Source organism: Dreissena polymorpha, chromosome 3 (assembly GCF_020536995.1).
Source record: "Dreissena polymorpha isolate Duluth1 chromosome 3, UMN_Dpol_1.0, whole genome shotgun sequence".
Lineage (NCBI taxonomy): Eukaryota > Metazoa > Mollusca > Bivalvia > Myida > Dreissenidae > Dreissena > Dreissena polymorpha.
The window spans coordinates 31,332,514-31,350,546 of NC_068357.1; the positions used below are offsets into that span (position 1 = coordinate 31,332,514).

An 18,033-nucleotide genomic window follows, 5' to 3' on the forward strand; every position below is an offset into this window, starting at 1 on the left:
TAATAATCTTGTTAGAATCGAAATAATTCGTGTACGTTATAGTTTGTTGTCGAATAACCCACAGCCGGAAGTTTAGATGCGTGGTTTCAAATCACTCGTGCTTCGCACTCGTGATTTAATCCCTACGCATCTAAACTTCCGGCCGTGGGTTATTCGACTACAAACTATAACTTACAAGAATTATTTCATAAATATGATTCATAAAATGAAGCATGTTTGATTGATCATTTTTTCGTCAATTTTTTTTAATAAAAAATATAATTTTCTGTATCATACTTCAAACTTAAACATTTGTTGAACATTGTACTCGTGGTTGAGTAGACCCATGAAAACCCATGAAAATGAGTGTCTCCAAGTAATAAAAGTTTCAGAGTATTTCTGATTTTCTATATTTATAAAATTGAAAACTGCTTCAAGTTCTTATTGAAAGCAGACAACTTACTATCTTTTAAAGTATCGATTTGCATACTTTTAAAATTAAAATGTGCTCTAATTGCTGACTTTGAACAATGATAACTAACAAATCTTCCATGTATTCAACTTTTTGTTTTAAAACTCTTACTAAGTACTCTGAGAGCAGCTTCCTTGGTCATTTGTATAAATCGTTTATCTTTTCAGCTTTCCCATTGGGGTTGGGATGTGTGTTTGGAATTCGCCAACTTATCAAGATTGGTAACCTTATTATCATGATAGTTTTTGCTATATATACATTCAATTTTTTTAAATGAATATTTTCTGACATTTAACCCTTCCCGGCTTACAAGCAAAGTGAAAAGGGCTTGATGAAAGCAGCATAAAACCAGAACAGCCTGCGAGTAAAAGGATAAAAGCCGTCATATATTACTCCAACTTTTAACTGATTTAAAAAAAAACGCACGCGCTTGACTGCTGATATTACGTCACTGGATTGCATCGTTCCTTAGTCGATCACAGCATGTATATCCACACAGAATTGCCTGCTTACATTAACTGTTCTGGAAACGGAGGATGGGGATTAACAAATGTACCTTATATACAGCGTGCAGATTTTCAACTCATTATGGAAGGTAGCACATATATACGAAACTTAACATGGTGATTTAAATTCATACACACACTTTGAATTGTTAGCAAGAGCAAGTAGAGATTTGACTTGTATATGATATGTCAGTTGGTAAAAAGCGTGTTAGAAGAAGAGTTGAAAGCGAGTTGTTTATATACTTAAATTTACAATATTGACATGGATACATGCTGCATCATAGTATTACTTGACGTAGGGGGGGGGGGGGACACGTGCTGTTAGTTTATAATTGCAGCCATATTTGTTTTTGGTCTTTCTCTTTACCTTTGGTGAAACAATTATTTAAGTTTGATCAAAACCGTCTGTGATCTTCTTTATTTTGGAACATTTAGAATGCTGGTTAAATTTGAATAGAGGCGTACAGCGATATTTTGTCTTGTGTTTCTGCTTGTGTTTCTGCTTTTGCATTCAATTATTGAGGACTATTTCGCGTGGCGTAACCGGGAATGATCACAAATAATTTTGATATAACTACGCAAGGTAAGGTTAAATTAATTTGGTCTGTTTTTGGTTAATATGATTGTCTCTGATCAATGTGATGAATTTTATAGTAAAAATATACTATTATGTTAGTGTCTTTGTGTACTTCAATATATCCGACTCGTCTCAACAATGCATACACGGCTCGGCAAGCCTCGCCGTCCAAACCTTTCCACAACTTGTCGGATTTATTCTAGTACATAAAGACACGTACATAACATTCCCTTTATGCTGCTGCATACTTAGCCATTCAAATTGACCTTATAATGATCATATGAGCATCGTTTCCCCATAACGATGCCAATATAACTACACGCAAGGATCATGTAAGAATACTGCATGTTATCACCAGCACATTCTCTCAATGCATCAAAAGTTAACCGAGCCAAAACACATATGAAATAAATACAATAAGACCTATTCTTAATGCAATACATTTGTGTATAGTTAACCATACCGGGGCATTTTTGTCAATTCGGATACCATTTTAGCTTGTACTTTCAAACTATTTATATTCGCCAGAATGCTATTTCGTGGTTTAAACAAAATGACGTTTTAGTAGACACGTTAATTCGAAGATTTTAATGACTGTACGGTATATTGCTCGGAAAGCTCAGCCAATGTTATTTCGCAAATCCTTTTAGCAAGCTCCCAAGTTCAGCCGAGACTTTGCTATTTGAAATAAACTTTATCGCTCCGATGCAATGTCGTAAAATGGTATTTGATGATGCAATGTCGTAAACTGGTATTTGCATTGTCATTCGCTTTCATTTTCTGATGCAGAACACGCCCGTTGTGGATGATACGACACAGTATGGGCGCCTAATTAGACGGGACTCAAGCTAAATTGTATGAACGTTCTATAGTGCTTATGTTTAGTTGTTACATATGGTTCATATAGATCGCAAGTTTAGCTAAATGTTGATGGAAACTATTATCCTCTACCCGTGTCTTCCTATAGCAGACTCCCCTAAACCATTCATTGTGCATTCCGATGGTTCATGAACTGGATTACGAGCTGTAATTTTGCAGCACCAGAAATACTTGTCTAATAGCTTATGCAATCATATGACTCCGTTGCAGTGAGCGCATTCATACTGCTTACACATTGTAGTCCCTTGTGTCGAATTTGGCTTTAACAGACACGTTAAAATTACATTTACTGTAACAACTGACACTAACCTTTTTAAACTTATGCCATGTCTACAGCAAAGCTTGATGCTATCGGTCAGCGTTGAGTCGCCATGTCTTTTGGAAAGCTTGATGCTATCGGTCAGCGTTGTTTTGTCATGTCTACAGCAAAGCTTGATGCTATCGGTCATCGTTGAGTTGCCATGTCTACAGCAAAACTTGATGCTATCGGTCAGCGTTGAGTTGCCATGTCTACAGGAAAGCTTGATGCTATCAGTCAGCGTTGAGTAGCCGCTCTGACGATGTACGATGAGCGATGTTGACATTACGTACAAAGCAGGTGAATTCAAGCCAGATTTTGACGATCTGAGCAGAAACCACATTTGTTTTTCCGATGATATAAAGACCGTTTGGCAATTCTGTTTCAGTTCAGCTTCCGGCCGTTGAATGTCTGGCAAGTATTCTTCTTCACGGATCGTTATTGTGAACGCTATTTCGTCAGCTAGAAAAGCAAATAAATTCGTCAAAAGAACAATCATGTGACCGTGACATTGCACAATATATTGACATAGTGGTTCAAAACCTAAAGAAGTGGAAGATGTGTCCGTACGTGTCAAAATATATATTAGGGATTTTGATCGCCTACAACTAACTCATCGAAGTTTTGTATCGGAATTTCACATATGATGGTGACCATGTTCGATAACAAGTTGTGCCATACTCGTTTTGATTAATAGCATGTCGGTGTATGTGATGATGTTGGTCGTCCATGACGCTACAAATCAATCTGGAACTGCGTTTTAAATGTCTATGCATTGAAAAGTAAATTGTCACAATCGTATGGCGACCATAATTCCAAAGCCTTTTTCAAACATTGAATCGCTTATTACTCATTGCCTGAGCAAATCCACTCTGATAAAGGCAGAAATTGTGAGAGTCATGTTACAGTACGTGGTTCTTATAGGCTGGTCTGACGGCAGGTAAAATACAACTAACTGCAAATATATATTTAAATACTATATATTTAATGAATATCAAAGAATGCCGTTCATCGTACGTATACAACATCAACAAGGCATAGCATCAACGATTGATGTTATATACATACCTGACGACAATATAAACAACGTAAACATAAATAACAATGGCGACGATGGATGTTATGAATACTTGAATACAGGTCGCACAGGTAATTCAATCTTACTTACATGTTACATAAAATACAATATGAAAATGGCTAAAAACATACATAAACATAAAACAATGTTACAAAAGCAATTTACCTGCAAATATATATTTAAATACTATATATTTAATGAATATCAAAGAATGCCGTTCATCGTACGTATACAACATCAACAAGGCATAGCATCAACGATTGATGTTATATACATACGATTGGTCAGCGCTAGAGGGGAATTAGCATAACAAAGGAGAGTGGACAGGTGGACAGGTGAAGATAAATATAGATATTAGTTTACCTGATACTGTATATGTCAACCTACGCCTACGTACATCTACGAATACGATGAACTTGACGGACGGACCTGAACTGTATAAATTAGGTGATGTAAAGTAAAACAAAATCATTTCAAGCATTTATACATTTTATTTATAAAAGATTCAATTATTGACCTGTAACAGTCAGGTCATCAAAGAACTGTGTAGTGTTGCAAATATTCGGAAGACCCGGGCCAAACCTTTTCACCCTATGGGTGATTCATTTGCTGATCGGTTTAACCGTATCTTGTCGCGCATGTTGAGTTATCTGTTTGACGAGAAACATTCAACTTGGAAATACACAATCCCTGTATTGGTATAGGCATACAATGCTTTTTAGAGCAGTTCTACTAGACATTCAGCACATTTCCTTATGTTCGGGTGGCACCAAGATTACCAATTTTAATGCTTATCTATGCACACCGCCGGGAATGACGGAAAGGTAATGCCTTTTGCATACGTTGCAAAATTCCAGGAACGCCTCGATTTCGCATTCAGAGGTTCAGGTGACTGCGTCGTGCAGCATGAAATACAGATCTTATGATAATAAAATTATAGGGTATCAGATCTGCGTCTTGCACTGGCTAGGCAAGTCAATCTGCACAGAAGACATACATTGTGTGATAAATGGGAGAGAGAACCATACGTGGTTTTAGATATCCCATATCAGATAAAACCTGTGTACATAGGACAGAGAGAGAATCGCAAGTAACTAATTCGAACTCTGCACAGGAACATTTGAAAGCCGGCCGCAAGGTCAGAACGCATTCAAGTACTAGTTGAAATTCTCTTAATGATGGAAACTGTTGTTACGATTCTGTGATACAACTAGACACAGGGATGGAACACTTTCACGCATTCTGCTGTAACTCCAGTCACATCCAGCATCAGTACTCCTGCCATTTCTGATTCTTCTCAATGTCCCTCGACTGATTCTGTTACACATCACAATCCTGTAAGTTCAAGCATCCCGTTAGTCACATGTAGTTATTCAGACCGATTTTCGAATGGCAATTGGAACAGATTTCCGAGTAGTTTGTTTTAATGTATTCATATTCAATTTTCTGATTCTCAAGTTTTGTGTTTTATAACTTCAAGTGGTAGCATGTTTCCTAGCAAGTCAGGTTTTGCTAAAACAAATGTAAATAAGTGTCAATTCATTATGAGTTAAATTTCATGCATTGTAAAGTCTATTTTGGCAATGAGTGCAAAAGTATATTTGTTACTATGTTTATATTTACATTTTTAAGACCGATTCAGAATATATTATCCATTTATGTTTTGAAATCATATTATGTCTGTAATACTTTTATTTTGCAATTCACACTCTAAAATGTTTAAACAACAATTTCCACCTTATTGAGTCAATATACCTTACAAAGGTGTTTTAAATGCCATATACATCCATATAGTGTTACAAATAATTCATTTATTGAAAATATTGTATAACAAATTATCATTATTAATTGAAAAATGATGCCATGTTTTGTGTTTAGTTATTAAATTAAAACAGGCATCCAAACTATTTGCACTTGTCTGTTTCATTAAATAATGTACTACAGAACATTTTTATTTAATGTTACTAATAATCATAGTGTTAGTGTTTTAAATATTGTGTTTGTGCTTCAGTTTAACGTTTTCATGAATTGTAAACATTTTATTTTTTGTCTCATCATTATTTCCATGTTCGTCAATTAAGCTTATGAAATGTTGTAGACAACTCGCATTAATAGTGCATTATAGAATCGACATAGTTAACCCCCACCACAGTTGACTTCAACGTTATTTATGCTAGTACAGTTTACTGGTGTGTATCATTTAATAAGTGTCGATTGTTATTCGAGTTACGATTGTTTTTTATTTAGGTGTATCATATTGTTCTCTTACTAAGTTCTTAACCTCTATTAAATTGAATCTTTTGTAACTTCAAAATATTTTCCCTTTTGTAAATTGGTTTCTACTGTTTTAAATATCTGGAGACATTTTGAAGAAGGGAGGGACTGTGTAGGATAGGTCGAGTTTACTCTATGTTGTTAATTTGTGTATGTTTCATATACCAGTGTTTATGTCCCTTGTCTTGCATGTATCCATGTGCAATACACACTGCTGTTATTAGTCACAACTTAAAAATCACTCACCATGCTGCATTTTGCCTTAAGACTGTCGCAGGTTAATCTTCATATCGTGATGTTGTCTATTTTGGACTAGTTTCATTGCATTCTTCCAACCTGATTAGATTGAAATTATTTGTATTTTCAGAATTTTCTTCTGAATTTAACAGGAATTAGTTTATTTGTGAAATACAATAATTTAAGCTTTTTGGAATATTGTATGTGTGATCCGAATGTTCTTATATGTAATTTTATGTTATTTTGTGAAGGTTTTCTAGTATGTTTAAATATGTGTATGTTATTTTCGGGCTTCTACATAAATACACAAACTTTGAGATGGATTTATCTCATTGAATCCATTTATTCCATTCCCCTACACCACTACACTGGCGAGTCACTATCTACGTTGAAGAGTTTGCCGTGCCAGTGAAGTTTGATGATATTTACAGTATTGTTGTGTTTTATAGATATATGATGTTTATCAATGCAGTTTGAAAACTGGGCATGGGTCTATGGTCATAAACGTGTTGACTTCCAAGTACCACACTCACAGACAGGCTATGTCAAATATGTCACATTTATGGATCAAAATTATGTGAGACAAAATATGTATTTGGTTAATATACTAGCCTTTAATATATTTGTAATGTATTTTATTATTATTATTATTGACGCCTTTTTGAAATATATATTCTCGATTATATTTGTGACATACAAAGCATTTACTAGGATATGAAATGTGTAATCGGAGTTCTGAATACAAACATTGATTGTATATCTTTCTATGTAATGTCAAACTTATGGGTCTTGCACATTACGTTTTTAATAAAAACTTCTAACTGCAACCCGAATAAAGGCCAGGTTGGACCAGGTTCACTTGGTTTGTTGACATTTGCTTTTGTAAAATGAAAACAATGTGTATCATGTTCAAAGTATCATGTTCACAGTCTGAAACAAATGTCATACAATTAAACAAGTAACGTATGCATTATATTATTACAATACAAATTACACTCCTTTTTAAGAATAAGGTCGACTCATTAATGGATAATCTATCATTTTAAAACGCCTGTTAACAGTAATTTGAAAAATGTGTATTTAGCGTTTACAATTAATTTAATGATGCTAACTTCCGGACATACTCATTTCGAAACTTCTTCATATATGCATGTTCCTTATATTGCAAGAGGTTGTAATTCTAAATTTAATTTCCTAAATTAAGAATTAATGTAATGATAAAATAACAATATGAAACCAACACAGTAGTTTTACTATCTTCAATGATTACATATACTCAACTTAGGTAAGATATTTGTATTAAAAAACTATATGTGATAGAAGCACGAACGCATTATGTCCCCATCATGGATTAAATACGTTAATTGTTATACCTTTGCTTCCGCATTCCTTTACAAATGTAGTCGAAGATAGACGAAACGCGTGACCTTCTCGACATGTAAAATTAAGAACAATTCTCAATGTATTTATCTATGCTAGTATCCATCACCAAATTATTAAATATTAAAATAAAATAAAAAAGAAACGCATGTAACAATGACTAAGAATGCGAATGTGGAATGACGCGTGAATTAATTTTAATTAAGAAATAGTATGGAACGCGAGTTTTGTCGGAAATACTTTATCTAAGTGTGAAATAATAATAACGTTGATTCGTTTTGTTTTTATTAGGTAAGAATGATTTTAATTTAAATAAACGTAAAGGTATTTTCTTGCGAAAATTTGTTGCATGAAATACAATTCCTACACATATATGTATCGTATGTTTGAAACACACAAAACAGATATTAAACAGAACGCAATTGGTACTGGTAAAGCAAAAGACCATATATACACTTTTCTTTGCTGATTTTGAAACGGATCCGCTTCTTAGGTGTTAGAATATCGTTATCCGAATAAGAAAATGACTGGCTAAACAGTTTGAACACAAAACAGGTCCCGCTACTTCAACATTTATAAAACTTATATCGATGCCTCGAGTTGAATGTGTAGTACTACGGTGAAGCAAGGCACTATTGTAAAAATCAACTGAATGCACCAATCAATACCCCGAAATATTTCGACATCGTGTTCAATACACCTTTAAGCAAGGTTGCATTATTCAGTGCGTGTTCCCAGGTGACAATGGTTAGAGAAGAAGCTCGTATTTAAGTTAACGTCGTTCAATTACGACTGTGTCAGTGGCATTGCACCAGTGCGTACCAAGATGACAATTAACATCGTTTCTAGTAATTTGCTCGACATAAATTTGTACAATTAAAATTCATGTAAAAGTTTAAAACGCAATTCTTTTTAAAGAAGGACAATATTTAGTAGGTTTACCTTACAATCAGTTTTATTAAATTTAGTTGTTTATCAGGAACAAACATCTTAAGTAAATACCAACGGAATGAATTTGTAATACAAATCTTAAACAGTCAGATTTTTGCATGCATCTCAAGAAAATAAACATCAAATTAAAAAGTATTTAATATCAAAACGAAAATTCATAACATACAAACACGTTTTATCGAAAATGAATTACAAACCAAGTACAAGAAACACAAAATCAAACGATATGTTTTTCAACAATAAACATTATGCGAAGAAGTTAAATACCCTTTTCAAAGGTAAATCCATCCATTACGTGAACTATTTGTGGCCCTGTTAGGGGCAAGTGTCAATTAGAAATGATTCAAAGTTAAATACAACTAACATGATACAGTTATGAATAGAAATGATAACGAATTCCTTATGTTTTATAAGAAGTTGTCACGCTTTGTTGGGCGCGGCCTTCACAATGATTTTCATATTTGTGCACGTAACAAAATAACATAATACTATCGTTTGTGTTACGGTTTTTCTGACTGCTACAGGGATTTTAGTACAACGGGATGGCAAGATAATTTTTGATAATCAGGGAAACAAATATTATGAGAAACACAGAAGCGGGCGGAGTTTATTGTGTCAAATTACGTGCCAAAATATGATAAGTATTGTGGAGGCCGTGCCCAAGAACCATGTGAACACCTCTTATGAAACATATTAAGGTATTCGTAAGTATTTATATACATAAGCAAAACGCTATCAACGTTCAAAAACACATAACACATATCAATTTGTTTCCTACACCAATTTCATTAATAACACATTCACAAACTTCAACAGCAAGCTATCCAGCGCACACACGACAGTCTCTAGTTATTGTTAACACAAACGGACATTGGTCATTTCACACATATTCCACATTTCAACATATCACAAGGGACGCATGAATACAATTAATAATGATAAAGTTTAACTTTAAAATATGCGTATAACTGTTCTATCATGTAATAATTGCATTTTCTGCATAACTATTCACATAATATTTAAGTTATGCAAATCAAATTAATTCAACTGCATCAAAAAGAACCATTATTTGACTCAAGCTAAGCATAAACGTGAACTATAATACAACGCTAATAAACAATGATACACAATTGAACTGCAAAGTTTAGAAAGAATTTACATGCATGCATTTGTCGTTGATTAAGCCTTAGTATTTAGTTTACTATTGCGGCTTCCTTTCTTGAGCCGAGGAGAACTAATTCAAAAAGAGCGATCGCTAAAATAATTAATAAGAAATTAAAATGTATACCGCTTTGACACAGACGATGAGCTTCGACAGGTTATTACTTTATCTTGACCTCTAACCTAAGGAGAAGCCGCGAGTATGAACATTTAAAATTTGAATAAGGCCTAAAATGCCAATAAGCAGTTTTATGTACGATCAATCTTTTTTTTACAGAAATTGCATTGGTCCATACCATTGCGAAATGATGAAACGAACATGAATAGGCCATTTTGCTATAAATATGAGAATAAAATACACGATAATGCTAAACGTCAAATAACACCTAATGCAAACAACTAAATATTCGGAGATTTTTAGTAGAAATATATATACCTAATCTCATAAAGATAAGCATAAGCATACAGTCAACAACAGTTATAAAGTTAACAAAACCGTATATTTATTAATACGAAAAAACAAATATAAGCATACTAAATGGACAAGAGGACCAAATGTCTTAGGTCGCTTGCCTGAGGCCATAAGAAACTGCATTGTTTTTAGCTGCATTTCCTAAGTTTTTGCTTTTGCAGTAGCTGTGGCTTCTGAATTTGATTTCTACTCAAAACCATTAAAAAACTCGGTTTAGGTATCATTAGAACAAAATTGATGTTCTGATCAAGCTTAATGCTGATTGGGCAAACAGTTTAACATGTATTGTGTAAACATGGGTTCCGCCATGGAAAACTGACCCATTCCTGGTTGCTATGTGTTTCAATGGACCAAAACATTTCCGCTTTCATTCAATATATAATTCGAAAATTTGTGCTGAGCAAGTTTCATGAAGATGGGACAAACAATGTGACTGCTAGAGTGTTCACAAAGTTTTAATTTAGCCATAAACGAAAACTTTCCAGCCCATACAACCTTCCTTGCAGCCATATTTGTCAACACACCATACATATTATTAAAATACATATAAATACTTGCTTGTAAAAATGGCATAGTTTTTGTTACTGGTGTGAAAATAAAATTCACCAATAATAACCACAAGCCCTTATTAACATATACCAGGCATGATAAACATCATATTTTTGTAAAAAATGATTTTGTAATCAAAATTTTACTTTACAAGTTTTCAGAAAATGAACAAACACAAATGACCTTTACATGTTTATACACTCCATACAAATACTGGCCATCTGTTAAGGACAACGAACCTAGTTTATTACTAATACTTTTATATTAGAAATCTTATTTTAAAACAAAGGCAAACGTTATTGCAAGAATAAAATGACGCTGAATATGTATAATCTGAAACCTCTTACTTGAAACCAATAACATGAGATCCATCTAAAGAATAATTAGTTTTTTAAGAATCTTTACATGTTTATTCTGAAAAAAAAATTCAAGTTCAAGATGAGAAAAAATGTGGCCTCATATTATATTCTTGCTATATTACAAGCACTAGAATCAGCATATTGTCCAAACATAGTTCAGTATGCAGCAATGTATCAGGGAGTCAATATATGTATAATGACGCTGATCTAAAAATATCACAACACTATTGGCTACGAGATGTTTATTGTTCTACGTATGATGCTACAATGCCTAAAACAAATAAGATTGGATTCCTGACAAGCCATGTATTCATGATTGGAGGTCAAACATAATACAAGTTAGAAACATTTGTTAAGTACTTTTTTGCTAAAAATAAATGTATTATCTGACTTTCGATAACATTAATGTTAGTGTATTTAGATGATTAAACACGTGCTTGTTGTTGTCGGTCGCTCCCTCTTACTCAACGGACTGGAACTATGTTTAAACTCGACCAGCATATCATTAGAAAATGATCTGAGCAAGTTTTATACAGATCGGTCCTACATTGTGACTTCTAAAGTATTCACAATGTTTGACTTTAGCAATATGAAGAAAACTGCCACACCCACTGGCGGCCATGATTTTTTCAACTGTTAATCTTCGCAAATATATCATAATAACAAATGTTCTTGGCAATTTCATTATGGCTGTTACTTCTAGAGTGTTAACAGGATTTAAATAGAGCAATATAAGACAAACTGCTCGCCACCTGGCGACCATGTTTTTCAACAGACGGTTATCGTTTTCTAATTCGGCCTAATTTTGGGATTTCCAGAGTGCACACATGTTACACCATAAGGAAAACTGCCCACTGCCGAGCTACCATGTTGTTTAATGGACCAGAACATTTTCGAACCTGGCCGAGATAGATAGATAGATTTATAGATAGATTTATTTCGATAATGAGCAACATAACATAATACAACAACACATACATACATTAAAATTTAACAACATTTAAAATATGTTATTAATGAAATGCTGTGTGAGATACTCTTGAAGCTAATTTTCTGAGCAAGTGTTATACTATTGAACAAACATGTTACTTCTAAACTGTTAACAAGCTTTTTCTTTAATTTGACCAAGTAAAACAGTTTTAGATCTCTCGGTACCCAGTTTCGCACTCAGTAAAGATATAATTGATTGAACTTTTCTGACCAAGTATTGTGAAGATAAGCCTATAAATGTGGACTTTGTAATGTAAACAAGGCAAGTGTTGATGACGGATGACGGGCGACGAATAACGGACCAAAGGCGATCACAAAATCTCAACATGACAACATGAGCTTATAATTTAAATATTTGTTTCTTCATCATTCGATTTAGTGTACAATTTATGCTAAAACGTGTATTTATTTTTATATTTATAATGGGAGGGTTTGTTCTAAATACCATTTCGACACAAAATGATATAATATAACACAAATCAGAACTACACGTTTAAGCATGTTTTCGCTTAAAACGTACAATACACAACTTGTCCGAATAACCGAAACAGATGCCAATAAGCTACATTGTAGCGCGGCGTTATTGTTACTGGTTTTCTGTACCATCATAGACTCGGTCGATGTACTATTAGAACACATATCCGAACTATGATCCATGCAGATAGGATAATAAATGAAATGTGAATTTAGATAGTTAACAAGCTTTTTCTCTAATTCGACATTGTGGCATAGCTTTTCATCTTACATGAGTAACATAACCCAGTTGAGACCAAGGCAGATATGTAATTATGGAACCTGTTTTGATCGAATTTCATGAAGATTGGAAATTAATGTTGCCTCTAGAGTGTAAACAATGTAAATAATGAGCACGGACAACGGGCGGCGCACGGCAAACGACGGACTCAAGGCGATGACAAAAGCCCAACATGAACAAGTTGTGCTAAGGTGACCTTACAACATAATGCGTATATTCCGTACAAAGTTTTCTTCATCACTCGATTTAGTGTACAAACTATTGTTTTTAATTAGATATTTTAGACTATGCGTTTCTAGTACAAACTGCTTGACGCAAAATGATATTATTTATTATTTAATTCAAAGCTGAACTACGTTTGTTTGCAGTTTTCCCGGTATCTCATTAAATTTTACTATACACAATAATCGAAAAAGATGCCAATAAGCTGCATTGTAGCGTTGTTTAATTGATACTGATTTTCTGTATATTATCCATGCATCTGTTAAATTGCTTTCTGATTCATGGACATGACCTAACATGTTTAGTGCTGTTTCTAAGTGATGACACACTCGATGCTTTAGTTCTTTTCTAAGTGATGAAACACTCGAAGCTTTAGCTCAATCTCGCAGTAGTCTAAAAGATTGTCTAATGCGTGTCGCTTATTCAATCCATTCTTGTTTGATAGGTATTGCAAATAATAGAATAATGGTTCGACTTCGGATACAAATACGGTACTATTCTTTTGACAAATAACTCTAACATCGAAACCTTTTATTTCATCCGCTGTGATGGTTCTGAACTTTTCGTAAATAAGATGGTTTGGCACACATGTTATTTCTCCTATTACACAAACGAGAGGAGGCCAAATTTTCGCTGCATTAGATATCAGTATTAATGTCGGTGTCCACCATTTGTGCCAAGCATATGACGTAGGTTTGACATTGATGCAGTGTTTGAGAAAAGAAGGTTCTTCTAACAGCTTTTGTGATACTGCATGTGCGATTATATTCAGTTCTATGACCCCTTGTTCAAACTGATGTGTGCAAACTAGCATTGAGGCATACCTTAAACAGTTCAAGGGATTTTGTGATCTAAGAGATGTTTCGTACGTGTTGATAATGCCACTAGTCACTTCTGTACCATTGGCGATACATTCGGATGCTTCATGTGATGCTATTCTGCTACACAGGCTGTGAAAAAATAAATCCAAGCTCAGTTTTATATATGTGCCCCATTGTCAAGGCTGAATAAACAGCCAAAGCCAATCTTTTTAGTTTCCGACATCCGCGAAGATGTGTGAATTAAGCAACCCTGTCATCATTTTTCTGATGGTTTCAAATTGAATTTCTAAACCAGGTATCTTGTGACGGTTAAATTCTAATCTCTTTCCTACGTAATCCATGTTTAACGTTAGAAGACAACTCAAGCCCGAGTTTATCATATCTGTAACTTTGTGTTTCACAATGTTGACTACATTCACATTCGGTTTTCCTGCGAACAAATTGACAGAGTCGATGGAGGAATGTGGGCAGTAGCCGGTTTTTAGAAAGCGTTTAAGTGTGTTCAGACAGTATATTACACACTGCACGAGATTGTCATCTCTCCATATGTCCTCTGGAAATTGCTCAACCGTAAACAAAAGAGCCGTTTTCATGTGAAAGGCACTCAAGCGTTCATCAACTAGAGGATGAAGAAACTCTTTTCGAATCATTTTTGTTATTACGTAGGCCTTCAGCTGTACTGCGAATCAACAAAGTTATGTTGGTATTGTATTTTAATGAAGCTAACTCGACGTTCATGATCGTAACCATAGGTATGCCCCAGATATCCGGGATGTACCATATACACTTCGCATTGATTTGCCTTTGCAAGCGTTTCTTGTGTGGGCCAGTGGCCTGGTCGTGGTCTGTAAACAAAACCCTACAACTATCCGGCAGAATAGGACAGCGTACTGCAAAAACGTAGTCTACATCATCAATAGTGAATGCAGGTCCATGTCGCACTCCTATAAACCCACTGGCTTGCTCAATTTGTAAAACACTGTTTAAAAGAAACATGGAATTTAACCAGACTCGACCATTTCGATCAAATGTAAACGTATTTTGATTTATTTCTGTTTCAGATAAAAATTCCCCATACGCAATACAAAATGTCTTGTTCTCTAATCGTCCAATGGCTTGTAGGCAGCAGCATTGCGGTAATCACATTGGTTCTTCTTTTACAGCAAAGTAATTATATTTTGAATCCTGAAAATCCTCAACGTGTAGACAGTCGACTTTTACTTTATAATAGCAAAGATGGTCGTAGTCTGGCCTCATGCCAGTGGTTGTAGAACCCTCGCTTTGACTACCAAAAGTAGAGAATATTAAACCCTTTTTTTTCAAAAGAGAAAGCTTTATATATATCATTGAGAGCAAAAAAGTGGCGTCTCAGAGATATAATTTGTTCATTCACTCCAAAAGCGTCCACTACCTGCGCTAGATCTGTAGAATATCGTTTCACATCTTCTCTCTCCATTGGTATATGGTCGTATTTATTTGACGAATATGGTAGTTATTTTTGAGTCCCTCTTTGTTCATGCAAAATGGCGAACAGATTCTGAAACAAAAGTAAAACAGTCTCATCTAAAAATATTTTTAAATATTTGAAGATTATGCTATCATATGTGTTGCGATGCTTACTAAATAATCTGAAGATAACAACGTGTACTATGTGTGCCTAAACATGGCAGCTAAATGGCAAATCATACAGATATTTATACTCAAGGGTATAAAAGTCCTATTGAAGTGCGTGATTGGTGTAGATGGGAGCTCAGAGCCTTTTTGAATGGTTTAACGATCTAGTTTTTTTTAGATTGTTTTTCTTTAAACAATACTCCATTGTTCATTGGTCTTTAAAGATGGCAATTAATATTAATGTAGTGTGGATTTTAAGATATAAGTTTAAGTCATCTGGTATAATCTTAGAAAAACTTCGTTAACACTCTTAATGCCCCATTTACGACCAAATCTTGTTGAAAATATTATCTATACAATACCTACGACAAATTCGAAAAGAAGGTCACAATCTAAATAATAATATATTTATATTGTATGATATATAATAAACCTTTTAACCACTCTAGAAGAAAAATTTATCATGGTGATGATGTTGATGATGTTGATGATGTTGATGTTGATGATGTTGATGATGATGATGTTGATGATGTTGATGATGATGATGATGATGATGATGAAGATGTTTATGATGTTGATGATGTTAATGATGATGATGTTGATGATGATGATGATGATGATGATGATGATGATGATGATGATGATGATGATGATGATGATGATGATGATGATGGTGATGATGATGATGATGATGATGATTATGATGATGATGATGATGATGATGATAACGGTGATGACGGTGATGATGATGATGATGACGATAATGATGACGACGGTGATGACGGTTAAGACGGTGACGACGGTGACGTCGGTGACGACGGTGACGTCGGTGTTGTCAGTTTTTTCGGTTGTGTCGGTGTTGTCGGTGACGACGGTAACGGAGACGACGGTGACGACGGTGACGACGGTGTCGACGACGACGACGACGACGACGGTGACGACGGTGGCGACGACGACTCCGACGACGACGATGACGACGAGTATGGTGATAATGGTGATGATAGTGATGATGTTGATGATGATTATGATGATGATGATGATGATGATGATGGTGGTGATGATGATGATGATGATAATGTTGATGATGATGAGGATGATGATGATGATGATGATGATAATGGTGATGATGATGATGATGATGATGATGATGATGATGATGATGATGATGATGATGATGATGATGATGATGATGATGATGATGATGATGATGATGATGATGATGATGATGATGATGATGATGATGATGGTGATGACACAAGCACAACTAGACACAGTATTGCGTCTGAAGTTCTAAATCATTCTAAAATGTGAGACAAGTGAAGAGGGAGTTGTTGCTTTAATAACGTGCAAGTGGAGAAACCGACTTTGAAAGGAACATTTTAATCTAAATTATAAAGATCTACTTACCATGTACCGTATCCAGGTACCTTTCATCACATGCTAACCGCGCTTCTTCCACTGCATACAGATGTTAAAGTGTCAACCATAAAAATCATCTCTTTTATGGACGATCTGCTGTCATTGAAGTCTTAACGAAACTCCCTGTTTCGATTTTACATAGAACATTTCAGGCAAAAGTTTAGATGCAATTGTAGCTGTTTAAAAAGTCACGGGTTTTTAATTGCATACACAACTGCAAAAATGCTGAGTTAGATGCATTTCTATCTACAAGTGTTTTGTTTGTGTCAAGCTGATTTTAGTATAATAGAGATCCGCTTATTTTGTCCACCTAACTAACCGATAAATATATGCAACAACGCCTAACTTAAACACGAAGTAATCAGTAAACTCGTTTTAGGCCAGTCACGTCTTGATTAGGCTACACAATCAATACATTGATAAACGTGTATTATGGTTGTATGCTACAATGAAAACTAAAACCTTTATCCTACCAATCCGCGCCGATAGCCACATTTATAGTATCAGAATAAATATATCATAATATTGTATAAGTGGTATATATACATGTTAACGTTATAGTACTGGCAAAAATATTGTCTTATGACATATATTTTATAACTTCCATGATTAATTCCCAATCTTCATTTAATACCTTGAACCAGTCCAAAATCATAATGTCATCAAAGTCTGTACAAAGTATCCGTTGAATATCAATATACCTTATATGCATTGAATAGTGTTGCTTCCTAGTCATCAAAGAATCGACAGTTATCTACTTTGCGATGTTAAAACAACAATATGCTTGATTCCTTTGTTTATTCTAGTTATTCAATTTTCATCGGATTAAATTGTGTTATGATCGAAAATAATTTAGTCTCAATATGTTGCGGATTTAAATCCAGTACAAACTTTAATAATTTAAAACCATGCTCTGTTAAGGTAATTATTTCATCACATAGTTATTAGGATTATTGTAAATATAGCCCATACACATAGTGTTGCATTCGTTATATTTTTTGTTATAGCAATTCATTTGATATAAAAGTTGTTAAATTTAAG

General features: G+C 34.3%; 1 long non-coding RNA gene across 1 annotated transcript; it reads right to left on the bottom strand.

Annotated features, from left to right (window-relative positions):
- Positions 1 to 8,617: 8,617 nt before the first annotated feature.
- Positions 8,618 to 17,338, bottom strand: LOC127873540 (uncharacterized). Its single transcript, XR_008046227.1, has 2 exons — positions 16,981 to 17,338; positions 8,618 to 15,496 (listed from the first exon to the last, which is right to left on the bottom strand). It is a non-coding gene; the product is annotated as an uncharacterized LOC127873540 (long non-coding RNA).
- Positions 17,339 to 18,033: the final 695 nt, after the last annotated feature.